At 40.2% G+C, this 10,845-nt stretch overlaps 1 protein-coding gene across 1 annotated transcript in view; it reads left to right on the top strand.

Moving 5' to 3' along the window:
- Positions 1–10,845, top strand: part of rtn4rl1a (reticulon 4 receptor-like 1a) — a 118,283-nt gene that overhangs the window by 28,459 nt on the left and 78,979 nt on the right. The window lies entirely within an intron of this gene.

The following is a 10,845-nucleotide window of genomic DNA, read 5'->3' as shown; positions in this document are numbered from 1 at the left end:
GTGGAGTCAGAGATGGATGGACTTAATTCCTCCTTAATCATCCTGGGATGTCACCAGAAAAGAGGGTAATAACATGTAATCCACTCCTTCAATCCCCTCCTACTACTGCTGCTTGTTTGGAGGCTTGTTTGGTGTTTTAATAATATAAAGGGCACCTCAGGAAAGGTAGATAAATTGGATTAAATGTGCACTATGGATACTAAAATACACAATGTGCGCACAAACTCTGTGTTTGGTTCGTTATATTTTCCCACATAGGCTTGTTTGTACATCCAAAACACCATCTACAGATGGGTTTCTCTTTCCGACTTCAATTTCTGCGCGTTAACCCAGAAGCCCCCTGTGGTCCAGAGGTGATGGAGCACGGACTCACCTTAAAGAGTTGGCATGGTAATACCTCCTGGAATCGGAGTCAGTCAGCCAGGCCAGAGTAGAGTTAAGCCCTTGCTCTATTCTCACTTCAAAGGGGATGGCCCATCCACAGCAGCCTCAGAGAGAGAGGGGGGATAGAGGGGGGGAGGTAGAAAGGAGGGAGGCTGTCATATATTCCCTTTATCACGGGGAATTTTACGGTTCAGACTTGTGATTCTGAGGGGAATTTTATGGGCTGACCAAAGATGGGCAGCTTCAATTCAAAAGCAGAGCTGTCTCATCTGTTCCACAGGAGTGTGTGTAGCATCTGTGTGTGTGTGCGCGCGCAGTTGTGTTTTTTGAGTTTGTGCCAGACTCACCTTTCTTTACTTTAAAGGCATATTTTATCATCCTGACAGCTTATTGTTTATCAATCCCGCTTTGTTACGAGCTGATTCATGCACTGCTGTTGCCTTCCACTCAGGCCTGCATTTTTAATTGAATGCTTCTCCAGGAGGGCAGGAAAAAAAAAAGATCAATTAATCAATTCATTCTGGGGGACAAAGTCGTGTTTCGGGTTGTTTCTCTTTTCGTGGATATATGCTGTGTCACTTTAATAGGCGCACCTTTGGCAAAGGTATTGCTTTCAGGATGAATTTGTGAGCTTTGTGTGAATGGGTTATCAGACTGTGTGCTCAGGAGACTGACACAGATATCATATCAGCATGACACAGATGTCATTATGTGACCAAAAAACACACTGCATTAATAACAAAAAGTGTTCTCTAGAGATTATTCAAACATTGTTTTAATTACTAGATGGCCTCACGACACGATAAGCTCCTTATCTGATCTGTGTGCATCGGTTTATTTCCAAATGAGCCACTGATATCCGCATCATGTGTGTGTCCACAGATATCGGTTCCTAAAAGCAGACCCAAATGGACTGGGTGCACACATGCACACACCTAATGCAGCGGAATCTCTTGAGAAACACAATTATTTTTAAATACTTTGGCAACCCTGAAAACCTATTGTCTCTTTCAGCTTCATGCAATGAGTAAGTTCTTATCTCATGGGCAGATTTCTCTATTTGTGTTTTTGTCCTCATGTCTCTAATTTGTTTACTGACTGTAGGGCACAGTTTAACAGTGTTACGTATTTCTGAACACCCATCAGATTGTGGTTAGATTTTAGTTTGCTCATGTTGACAGCCGCTGTCAGTCAAATCTGATCAAATGGCAAACTCGCAGCCCTGATGGAGCTTAAGCACTTAATAAATAATAACCATTTGTTTTAATTGAAGTTTAGCTTTGATTCTTGCTCATTTAGTCGTGTATTTAATGTTGTACAGAAATGCCCTCTGAGAAGATTTGAAGATGTATTGTTTTTTCTCGTTTCCAGGAAAGAAACATGGCAGCAGATTGATTTTAATATCTTAACAAAAAATATGCAAAACACATTCTTTTTGTGTACATAAAAAAAAAAAAAATCAAAAATCTTTAACACCACTTCCAGAAATTCTGCATAAATGTTCATGCAGACTCAATGCGAAGAGACAAGGAGATGAGTGGCTGGGAGAAGGGACTGCCCGATAGACAGGTAGTCACATGGGGACACAATGTGCTCGCTGAAATGTTTGCAGTCATAAACACAACATTGTTTTGAGTCCTTATAGCGCTGTTATGTCTTTCCCCTCATGATAAACAATATTTCACTAGCTGGGACCACATCCTCATTTAGATTTGATTTCTAGGAGGTAATGGCAGATGGAGTAAGCATAAACTGAAGTTATGATTTCGGGAAGGTCCTCAGAGGGGACTGGCGGCAGCTCTGGGCCAGGCAGATCCCTATGTACTAATGAGAGGTGAATGAATTGAAAAGTGGGTTGGGGGGCAGCTTGTATTGCAGGAGGTATATATAGACAGAGAACTGGAAGGCGAGTGCATGAGGTGTGGCTCCACTTCTGAAATTCAGTACTACAATTCAAAGTGTAGGCTAGCATTAGCTCGGCTCTGAATGTATCCCATTAAGAATTCTGGTTGGTTTGTCTTTAAAATTGTGTCTGCTTCACATATGAGACTGAGAGATTGTCTATTTATGCCATATTTGGGAAAAATCTTTTGTTACATCAGTTGAAATGATGATTAATATAAACAAAATAATAATAGCATCATTCAAATACCCACCATATAAACAGCTATATGGTGCATGTGATATGAAAGATGCTCTTCTACTTGTCCTGTAAGCGGCCCTGATGGATAACAATTTGTTCAGGGACCTTCTTCCCACCACAGTTTCAAAAGCACCCAGTCTGAAGCTGCCAGTCACATTGTTGGCCTTCCTGATCAGTTCATCCAGTCTCCAGCTGAACAACACAACAATGTACTCTGCGCTCATCACCCCTGAGTGATGGAAAATCTCCATCGTTTTTCTGCACACATTGAAGGATCTCAGCTTGTTTAGGCGATATAGCCTGCTCATCCCATCTTGTACACAACCTTGTGTTGATCTCCCAGTTCAGTCTGTTTTTGATGTGTTTGCCCAGGTCCTTGAACTCATCCACCACATCAACATCCAGTCCCAGGATAAACATCCTCTTCTTACTGAAAAACACAATACTATGTAAACTGATTTATAATATAATGAATTTTAACTTGTTCGATAAAAGCAAAGGATTTGCAGACAACTACATTATATTCCTCTAATATTTCATAAATGCAAATTCACGTGTCTCTGTTTTTTTTTTTTTTTTTACTACATGTGATTGACATTTGATTGGTACGTAAAATTGTGTTGATCAGACCACCAAACAACATCCACTTCACGCATGCAGACTAATGTTAGTAGTCAGTAATTTGTTAGTATGTGTGTATCAATTTTATATATGTAAATTATGTTTTTCCGCAGGTTATGTCTCATTGTGTGTTGCGTGGTGAGCCCATCATTGAGGGCCTCTGCACAATCAAAGCCCATTGTTCCCACACGCTAGGGCAGCACAGTAGTTTGCACAGTGTTGCTGTCTCACAGCAAGAAGAGTTGCTTGTTGTTTGAGCAGTATGCAGAGGTACTGAAGTGGAAGAGTGTCTTTTCACTTTTTATACCAAATAAAAAAAAGAAGAAATAAAAGAGGTATTTTCAATGAATTGAAAGAAAGCTTTTCACTTTTCACTCATTCATACAAAAAGCAAAGTCATCTTAAAAGTCTTTACAACATCTTTTTCAATTTTGTTCTGTGTTTTTTCTTTCTTTCTTTTTCAAAACAGTGCGTGGGTGTACGGGATTCCAGTGTAACTAAAGGCTAATAAGCTTAATTACTGTCAGATAACACTTCACAGCTATTTAGTGCAGTTTGTGCTCTTCATATGGCCTGTAAACTTTCATGCTACTAAAGCCGCTCAATTGTGATTGTTAAGTAATGTCAGACTACAACCAGAAAGCTGCCTGTTTACAAAGATTACCCTGTAAATAAGCTATTATATATCTTAATTTCATGAAGTTTGCAAATGACATTGTGAAAGTTGTGTAGTGAGAGTAGTGAGCAGATGGAAGAGAGTCTGGAGAGGTGGAGGTATGCTTTGGAGAGACGAGGAATGAAGGTCAGTAGAAGCAACACGTGTGTGAATGGGAGGGAAGCAGGGGGAAATGTAGTGCAGACAGGGTGGAGCGGGTGCAGATGAGAGTAAGGAGTGACAGAGGGAAAGCAACAAGAGTGAAAGGGAAGATTTACAAGGTGGTAGTGAGACCTGAATGGTTGGAAATGGTAGCACTCACAAAAACACAGGCTGTGCTGGATGGAGGTGGCAGACGCTAAGATTTTTGTTAGGAGGGAACCGAGACAGACAGGGTTAGAAATGAATATATGAGAGAAAAAGCTCAGTTTCAGTGGACTGGAGATAGATGTACGAGAGGCAAGGTTGAGATGATTTGGACATGTGCAGAGGAAGAATCGTGGGTATACTGGACAAAGATAGAGCTGCCAGGGAGGAGGAAGAGAGGACGACCACAGAGAGGATTCATGGATGTAGTGAAGGAGGATATGTAGAGGGCTGGTGTGACAGAGAAAGATGAGATAGAGTGAGATGGAGGCAGATGATCCGCTCTGGCGATTCCTAAAGAAAGCAGCTGAAAAGAGAAAAGAAGACTGTCAGTTGTCTGCTAGTCTTCATAAAATACTGTGATGGAAAACCATTTTTTAAATTGTTTATAGGCTATATAAAGGATTCCATTCCTTAATTACACTAAATATCAGTAGGATTTCATTTTATAGCAGTTTTTAAACTTCCTCTCTATGCTAGCGTAGCAGTTACATTTACATTATGCAAATGTATGACACGCTTAGCATCATAAAACTGAGAAGATATGAGGCAGTGCAATTGCACAGTTAGAACTGAATGACAGGGGCTGAAGAGGATTTAAAATGAGCTTATAGGTTTTGACATAACTGACTGTCCTGATGGTCATTCGATCACCAGAGAGTTAAAAGGCAAAATAGATCACATTGAACGGAGCGAAAACAGGTCACGTCACTCCAATGTTTGACAACCCACATGTGCTTATGACAGCAAAGTGCCATTGAGGAGTCCAGTCAACCATAGTGCTAATTGCTAAGTGCGAGGACTTAGTAAATATAAAATGTGCTGAAGCATTCTCAGGAAAGAGCAGTTCACTGTGCTACTTTCTATTATAGAACAGGCAGAACCTAAAAAAGTACAGCGCTATTTTTAGTCTCTCTCCCTCTCTCTCTCTCTCTCTCCCTCTCTCCCTCCCTCTCTCTCTCCCTCTCTCCCTCTCTCTCTCCCTCTCTCTCTCCCTCTCTCTCTCTCTCCCTCTCTCTCTCCCTCTCTCCCTCTCTCTCTCCCTCTCTCCCTCTCTCTCTCTCTCTCACACACACACACACACACACACACACACACACACACACACACACAACAGAACCATGGCTATACTTAATGAAATTCCACTAAGTATGTTCATTGACTGTGTCACCATGGTATCTGGAATAAACCAATCAATTCTCCTTCATCTGCTAGGAAGCTGGAGAGGCTCTAAGCCTGTCTATGGCATTATGCATTATGGACAGACCAATTAAGAGCCCCGGATGGGAATGAGACACTGAAGCAAAAGACTGAAATATGGGCAAGCGTCTGCACAGAGACTACACATAAAGTCAGACTGATGGCACTGAACAAAGTAGAAATGGAAAAAGAATGATTTGAATAGATGAAAAAGAAGGCAACCTATCAAGCAAACTGAAAGAGATCGATGCAAATGAACAACTTTCAAGTCAAGAGCGTATTGAAGCAGAGAGTGGGTTTTTGCAGTGATATAAGCTTGGTCCAATAACCATAACTCTTCCAGTAGGTGGGAGGTGGTGGAGTGAAGGGGGATGCTGCTGTTTTAGAATCTATAAGCACAGCTGTCGCCGACAGCTAAAGCAGAACGATTACAGCTTAACTCCATAACATCTGCTGCTCCCTAGCCAGGGAAAGCTGGTCGCCAGAAAATACCTTAGAGAGAGGAATTAAAAACAAGGGTAGGTGCAGGGCAGGGGTTCTTTACGCTGTGTCACCGTGTCCATCCTATCTGTGTCACCTAAACTTGTGATCTGTGTCGTCCCACTTTCCTAAGGCTTTAAATCTCAACAGGGACTTCTTTGCTGGTATCCCCAGAGAGTGGTGGAGATGAGGGAGTAGGAGAGAGAGTAAAATACAGACAGATGGAAAGAAGATTTTGAACCTAAGCCAATAAGGGGCCTGCAACACCACCCTAAAAATGCATGTGAATGTCTGACTGTGAAAATGAAGGTTTGGCCTCATTAGGAGCTTGTTTGGGTAGGACTGGGCGATGCTACTGTGAAAGGGAGGATCAAGAGGGAGCTAAAAGGAAGCTTGAAGTGTGGGAAGGGGGGGGGGGGGGATTGAAGTCAGATTGAAGGCTAGTTTCTAAAAAAGACTGCAAGAGAAGGACATCAAAGAAATACAAAGTTAATGGGCTCACTTATATGTGCATGGCCATTCACGTAGCCTTGGCTGTACAAAATCTTTTAAGCAGGTGGAAAAGCAAAAGGGATTCAGAGGAAATTCTTTTGTTGATAATGATGTTTTCCCAGGATAAATGCATATTAAAAAAAAGATTAATTATTTCAGTCATTGTACATTTGTTATTAAATGCCACAATTAGAAAAGAAAAACAACAATGAAATCCCAGTAATTAAATATCAAAATGCAGAAATACTTGGCATACTGAAGATTTCATGTTTCAGAGAAACCAAGGACTTTCTGTTAAACTGTGTATATCAGTATCAGTACCAGAAGGAAGGAACAGTGGGCGAACAGGTTTCTACAGCAGTTCGTTTTAGAACTGGTTCAGAGACAGTTCATGATCCTCTTCCATTTGTCTCATGCCTTTGAACTTACACACAAGAACACTTAGGTAGGCTTTCATATACCCACTCACCACAAGGTTATGCGATTGGCTGTAAGTACTTTCCAGAGGGTCAAAGGTAAAGTGTTGCAGAATGTCGACTGTATCATTAAATATCTAACATCACTACTGCACATGTTCTGAAATGGACACTTCTGTTTATAATTATACCCACCTTACAACTTTATGTATGTTTTGAAAGCAGTTGTTAGTGAACTGAAAGAATGAGTAAAAATCATAAAAAATGTGATTTTAAAAGGGCATTAAAATACTTTCAGCCAATATTTCTTTCTTTTTCTTTTTCTTTTTTTTTGCACATATATGATTATATATGCTGATTGTATTGTGTTCATGTCACATTTAAGCTATTATCCATTGTGCACATAATGCTTGTACTTTTAAGTGCAGCGATATTCCAGTCTAGTAGTGTCTGTCACTGAGGCTAAGTGGAGGGTGAATTAAAAAACGCTGCAAGAAAGAGTGAAAAGAGGAATTTGGAGCAGAATTGATGAGGTGTAAAAAGAAAATGGGGCTGCGGTAGCTTTGATGTTTTTCGCACAGCATCCCTGACAGCCATGCTGCTATGGGACTCAGAAATGTTCCCTTTATTTAAGCTATAAATGTCTATCAAAGTAGAGACTCTACCTAGTTAACATGGAAGGAACCAGAAAATAACCATGTAAAATTGAGCAGAATTCAGTGTGAGCTTAGTTTTTTGTCTATTTAAAAAAAAAAAATTATTGTTCATTTGGAGAGTATCACATCTGCTTTATTAAATCTGTGTACACCTTAGAGTGTTTAGAGTACAGTTGCACTAGCATTGCATTATATTTGCTTAATCAATTTTAACCAGTGGCTCAACAAACATTTCCCTTTCCACAACAGTAACAAGTAACATGTCAAACAAGTCATGCTGCACTCAAAGCTGTTATGGAACGGCTGTGTGCAGGCAGGAAAAGGACCCAAAGTGCAGACTCCAGAGACAGACGTGAACTCAAAAAAGGTAACAAAACTGAGACTCCCAAAAAAACAAACTCAGGCAAACAGACAGATCACACAGCATCGTAAACGGTAGATCACGACACGGGCAAACTGAAACACAAGGCTTAAATACACAGAGGGAGCAATCAGGGAATGAGTAACAGGAGGGAAACACAGCTGGGGCAAATCAGGCCTAACGAGACAAAGGAAGCACAACCAGACGCATTTACATGAGACACGGGCTTTCAAAGTAAAACAGGAAACATAACACAGACTGAACTTACAGCCACAGACTCACAGGCAGGCACTACAACAGAGGGAACAGAGACGTGGGACCAGGGCAGACACAGAGACATAAACCATAAGATAGAACTCTAACAAAGAAACCAAAGACTAGAAATGATAAATAATATAATAAACTCAAAACCATGGGTCAACAACCCAGGCATCCTAACAAAAGCAGGGAGAACAGAGTGAAGTGAGGAGATTTTATATCTATTTAACAACATGCTGCTGTGTAAACAGATTAAAAGATAATAACACAGTGGCACTAAAATAAATGCCACCAGACAACTTAAAAATGTCACACGTGTGTTTATTATACAGCTGATCTAGAAACTTTAAATAACTTGGCAGCTTGATAGTTTAAACTATATTGCAAAGCTTGATTATAATACAGTTTAAATTCCTGGCAAATGGCTTTTGCTGCTTTTAAGGAATTCTCTAACCATGTTTAGCATATCTTAATCTTAAATTTTTGACATTTTTCTGATATGATAATGAGCCAGAAAACTTATATTTGGTATGATCACATTTATTCTTCAAAACAGCCTGAACTTTCTTTAACTGGTCTTCAGGAATAGTTCTCCGGGCTTCTTGAAAGAGATCTAAAACTCTTCTTTGGATGTTGGCTGCCGTTTGTTCTGTTCTCTTGTGAAGATGATCCCACGCTACTTCAATAATTTGAGGTCCAGGCTCTGGGGAGGCCAATCCATGACTTACTGTGTTCCTTTGTGTTTTTCTATCCATGTAAGCTTTTACTGCATTGGTAGTGTGTTTGGGACCATTGTCATGCTGTTTCCAATCAGATGCTTGCTACATGCATGGTACTGCATGGCAGATTAAAATCTAATGGTACTTTTCTGGGTTCATAATTCGATATATCTTTACAGGACAAACAATGCTTTGGAAAATACTGAAGGGACTGAAAATAAAATGAGGGAGAAAGCAACCAATGTCCAAAAACACTGAGCGCTCTTCACAGAGCCTGGAGAACTATTTCCCAAGACCACTTAAGCAATAGCTACAAGAAAGTCAGGCTCGTTGGAGACAATATATAATTAAATGAGGGGTGGCTAAAACTTTTGCACAGTACTGAAGCTGTACCTTCATTATACTGTATATATACTTTGTTGTCATCAAAAAGGAAGAACAACAACCCACAAAAGTGTGCATTGTCATTATCATTATAACCTTAGTTTTTAGTTACATGATTAAATTTGTAAAAAAAATGACTTTGGTCAAATACATTGTTTCACAATGCTAAAGGGCAGCTGACTGCTTTATTTAGTTACTAATTATCATATTGTTTTTGTGCTGGTACTAGATGACCACGATTCTTGCGTGCCTGTGAGCTTAAAGGCATCCTGTGGAGATTTTGACCAGTAATGAATGTACTCATTTTTACATGAAAGACATTTTAATGAATCATTTCGCAGGCCCTGTGCACACACATGCACACGGCGTGATGAACATTACTGCCAACAGTTTCACATGCTCCAGTAATGAACAGGTGGTGGTAACGTCACAGCAGCACAGTGATAGATGCAGGTAAGAAGAAGGCAAGAAGGATTTTTCGAATAGTGAATTTTTAAACTTGTCTAAGTGTACATTCATAGTTGAATTTCCAGGAACTTATGTATATATGACAATGTAGATTCATGCCTAAATATGACATTATAGAAGAAAGATTGCACATTTTAGCCATCCTGGCCACCCTTTGGTTAGATAACAAATTTCTTTGAGTGATAACAAAATAACTGGAGCTCCACAAAAACCCTGCTGATGGTGCATTTACCCTAAAATCCTGTCTGCCATTGAGATGCCAGCCAGTATTTTGGGGAATATAAACTTGCCAATTGCCTTCTTTCTGCTCAGCTTATGCAATTGCAGATAATTTGGGAAAATAGGAAATTTTAATAATCAGCCTTTTGTTCACAACATTTCTTGGAAAAAGACTGGTGGTTGCTGTGCCGCTGAAAGGCGTGCTTCATTGGCTGACAGCATATTCTTTATAGTGCTTGAATGTGTATTTGTGTGGATGCAGGAGCATGTTTGCTTGTACACAGATGCTTAACAGAGCTCAGCTTTCTGCAGCTGACTGAATCCTCCTTATGTAACCATATTTCATAGTCTTCTATTTCAGCTCTGTGCGCTTGACATTAGATGCTTCGGAGATAGAGGATGAAGAAATGCCAGAGCTGTGACAGACATGTTGAGCGGGAAGAAGGGGGAGGAAGGGGGAGGAAGAAGCAGTCGGCAGACATGGGAGTGGGCTGAAGTGACTAAATGCAATACTCAGGCGTACACACAAACCTGGGTCAAACCGCATTTACAGAAACTTTTCATAGTTTGCTGTGACTTTCTGAGATGCCAAATTTAGGGTTTTTTCCACTCAGAGGAAAGCATTTGAAAGCCATTTCACTATGACTGACTACTCACCTGATCTGACCCGACATTTTAAACCCCAAACAGTTGGTGAGGTTAAAGCGAATGCTGGTATTACCATGCAGAAGGCTGATTTGTCCCAGGTCTTCAGGCATTTTAAGTGCCAAAGTTTTCTATATGATGTGACATCTTGCCTGTAATCCTATAAAGACACAAGCAGGAAGAGGCGTAACATTCAAACCCTCAGTGAATATTGTTCAGCTGTCATATTCGTCAGAATGTGATCCCATTTGTGAGGATCAACACCCCAGGAACATAATCTCACAATAATCTCTCTGTTTATAAACACAAGTATCCCAGCATTCATAAATAGTTTTTTTTTTTTTTTGTAATACAACAGAAGGGCCTTACATTTTATTT

The sequence above is a fragment of the Copadichromis virginalis genome, linkage group LG10 (genome assembly GCF_057382275.1).
Source record: "Copadichromis virginalis isolate Kocher_CV1m ecotype Utaka linkage group LG10, C_Virginalis_male_GT1.1, whole genome shotgun sequence".
Lineage (NCBI taxonomy): Eukaryota > Metazoa > Chordata > Actinopteri > Cichliformes > Cichlidae > Copadichromis > Copadichromis virginalis.
This window is presented reverse-complemented; position numbering and strand designations above follow the sequence as displayed.